The following is a 4,427-nucleotide window of genomic DNA, read 5'->3' on the forward strand; positions in this document are numbered from 1 at the left end:
TATCATGAAGGATTCCCGAGATTTTCTGGCCAATTTTGAGAATCAAGTCTGGTATGAAAGCATATGTTTTGTGTTGATATGCATGACTGATCTTTTTTCTTATATATCTTGAGATGAAGGATTAGCCTTTTAAATGAAGGTTTGACTGAATGTTCCTTTTTAGACTTTTATGACATTATATTCTTGACACACTTGGAATTAATTTTATCTAGCTTTTTTTTTTTTACATTTTGACAGAGAATTTTATTAACATATTAAAGGGGTTGTAATGGTGGCAGCATGTGCACTCATTTATGCCAATCTGGTAATGTGGAGTTGTTAGAAAATTTTGATTTTGTTAAGTGTTGGGAAATGTCTATTCAATTCCTGGATGATATTTTCATTTTATGGATCAATTCAGAATAGATTAAAGGATTTTATGATTTATATTGGGTGTATGACTAGTTTGTAAAGGTTTTCATATGAACATAGGTATAACTATATTAATTATTTGGATGTGATGATCTAAAAGAAGGAACAAGGCTTTCATTCCAACATCTATAGAATGCCAACACTTTCTAACAGCTGTTTCCACTATAGTAGTTCCCATCCCTTAATATGAAGTTTAGGGAAAGGTCAGTTAGTTAAGATAACAAGAATGGTTTCAACAACACAGATATCCGAAAGGATTGCTTGATGAGAACAACGAGGACATTACTAATTGGGGGTATTGTTTGCACCCCTTCTTGGAAGAAGTTTAGCAAAAATATAAGTAATAAAAAGTACATGACAACAAATACAGGTTTTGAGAAGGCAATGGTCCTGCAGTATGATACTAATTCAATTTGCATTAAAATATTATTTCTAGGGTTTAGAATATTTTTTTAACATGGAGAGGATATGCAGATAAAGACAGAGGTAGAAATTTGAAGAGTTATTCTGAGAAAGGACAGATTTTATTAATAAGAAAACAGAAATAAAATGTGAGACAAAAATGTGCATCTATTTATGAAGGTGACATAGTGATATTAAATAATTTGATTAGATCAAAAATATGCACAAAAGCAGGTAATTATGGATGTTTAACTTCAATTTATATATCTTTCTAGTCTTCGTGTATGTGTTATTTTTTAGAGAAGACTGAATGCATTTTCAGAAAATATGAGCATAATATCTCACCAGGACAAAATATCCAAACCCTTGAGGACATCCTCACCTGGATGTCAGAAAATATCTGCAACAAAACTTTTATTATGAGAGATGTAAACATCAGTTGGAAAGATTTAATAACTAACTCCCCATCAAACACCATGACCCTCTACAAGTTCACCTAATTTGTCACCAACCCTACCAGAATGCTCAACAGCAATACAACAGGAGCCACCCTCGACTGGATCTTAGTTTCAAATCCACTTAAATACTCAAATCTAAATAACCTATCCAATATACTCAGCGACCATTTACCTGTTTTCAATTATAGATCCACTCCACATATATCCAAATCTCATAACTATAAAACCACCAGAAACCTAAAACATTTTGATCAACAAGAAGTGATCAACATTCTGAAACTCTCAGATTGGTGCCCACTAAAACTCTCCCACTGGATGATCCCTTATACTGTTTTAATAAGATATTCCTAGACATACACAACAACCTCGCCCCTCCTCATACTAAAAGAGTAAAATCAAACCACGGTCCCTGGCTAACAAAGGCCACTAAACAACTCCTGCAAAATAGGGGCAAGGCCTGGAAAGAATGGCATAAAAACAAAATTGAATGTAACCTACTTAGATACTGACAGTTATGAAACTAAGCTAAAAAGCTTTTATGTACTGACAAGAGAAACTATTTTTCTAACCAACTGAGTAACCATAGAAATAACCCAAAACAATTCTGGAAAAGCATCACTAATCTCCTTACCTCTGGCACCAAATAAAACCCATCTCCATGAACAAAAAAAAAAAACACCTTCACAAATAGCCACTATGCTCAACTCACATTTTATAAATAGCATACACAGTTTAATAACAGACTGCTCTCCCTCCACCCTCACCTTATCAACTTCCTTTCCCCCTCCTCCTGTATCCCACAAAAGCAGTCCTCACTTAGAAATATCCTCCCCCATACAAAATTCTTCACCTCTTCACCAAAGCAATATTACACCATCTAATCTCTTCTCACTGCAACCAATACCAACCACAGAAATTCAGAGACTCCTCAGAAAATTAAAACCATGTTTTCTCTCCTCTGATGACCTCCCACCGCAATACTTGAAACTCGCTACCAAAGCCATAGCATACCTGGTTATCATTCTGATCAACTGCTCAGTTACAGAGTCCTATGTCCCCAACCTCTGGAAAAAATCCATCACCCCACTTCACAAAGGAGGTAACTCCAATGAACCCTCTATCGTACAATCTCTATCCTCTCCCCACTATCCAAACTCCTCGAAAAGTGCATCTATAAACAATTACTTCACCATCTCTCACACACAACAACCTACTCACCCCCACCCAATGTGGCTTTTGCCCTCACACAGCATAAGCACTGCATTTATCTCCTTCATGGATACTGTACAGAGATCCATCGACTCAGGTAATATTACCTCTGTACTACTACTAGACGTGTCAAAGGCTAGTATTACACTAAAAACTTCTGCAACACTTTTCTAATACTGGCTGCATCCACCCACCCACCAATGGTTTATTAGCTATGTCACTAACAGGCAACAATGTGTAAAATGGCAAAATACCCTGTAGGAATACCAAACCAAACAAACTGGAGTACCACAAGGATCCATACTTGGACCTTTACTCTTTAACATATTTAACAACAATCATCTCCTCCTGAAATAAACTACAACACCTCCACCAAATAATTCAAGATACATTCATTGCAATCGAAGCCTGGTTAACCGAATCAGCAGCAAAACCCCTCTCACCTGACTCTCACTTTCATATTTTCTCCCAAAGCAACACAGAAATTGATACTGTATCCCAACCTAAACTATTAGGTATTACCACTGACAATAAACTTACATTTGAATACTATATTGGTAATGCCACTAAAAAACGCACTGTTGGAGCCCTATACAGACATAAACATTTCATGGACAGCACCACCAAAAAAGCTCTCACCAACACTTACTTGTTCCCTTCCCTATTATACAGTACTCTGATTTTTACTAACCTGCACTCATCTCTACAAAATAAGCTTCAGTCCTGCTTCCATAAAATTGCCAAATTCACCACAGATAGCACATACTGCTCACATGACTGCCAAGCTTTAAAAGAATTACACTAGCTGCAATTTCCACATCACCTTATCTTCATTCAACTGTCTATAGCACATAAAATTGCCTACAATCCAAACAACTGCCCTGCCCTTAAGAGCATTTTAATACCCTCTAGCCCCACCAGAACCCTTCACTCTAAAAATAAACAACTCATAACTGTTCATGTACCAAACAAAAGAGCCACACACTGCCTTTACTCATACATTGTTGCTAAACTATGGAACTCACTTCCAACCAGCATAAACACCATTAGCTGATTCAACAAATTTAAACTCTTCCTAAAGAACTGCCTACTAAATTCAAAATCCTGCCTATCCAAATAGATAAATATTCTACTCTACTTGATCCTTCCTCTAGCTTACCCCAATCTTTACTCATTAAAATCAGTAGTAAACACTTTTTAATCTATGTTATTTAAACAACTCTGTTCTTACTATAAATCTCACTAACCTTAACTATCATTCCACTCTCTCACCCTTTTTAAACTATCCCACTAGTGATTTTCCTTTCCCTTTATTAATTCTTTCAACCTGACACTACCTCTCTAGTGATCTTTTCCTTTCTTAACTTATAACCTATTTCAATATTTACAAAAAACGTGTGTGTCTATATATATATATATATATATATATATCTATATATATATATATATATATCAGTATTTTGAGACTGGAATACTGACACCTCAGAACATTGAAAATCCAAAATCACGAAACTTAAAATATCGCAAAGTAATAAACACAAACAAAATCCAAACCTCCCCCCCCAAAAAAAAAAAAAAAACACTACATAACTCAACAAACTAACATGACCAGACATTTATGGAGGGAGGCAAGCCCCCCTGCACCACCCTTGTGAGGGTCTGTGCCCCCACCCCCCCGCTACCTATATACTAACTCTGACGTCACACTAACTTGAAAAAACATAAAATAACACAAAGCTACTCTTTCCTGCCCTACACTGCCATTGCAAGCAGTCATATTTACACTGACTAACACACACACACACACACACACACACACACACACACACACACACACACATACATATGTACAAAAATCACCACATACAACACTCACACACATACACCCTCACCTACCTACCCCAACCTACCCCTAAAACTCCCCACAAAAATCTAAACCAAAAAAAC

Source organism: Protopterus annectens, chromosome 8.part0, assembly GCF_019279795.1.
Source record: "Protopterus annectens isolate FY-2018-M chromosome 8.part0, PAN1.0, whole genome shotgun sequence".
Classification (NCBI taxonomy): Eukaryota; Metazoa; Chordata; order Ceratodontiformes; family Protopteridae; genus Protopterus; species Protopterus annectens.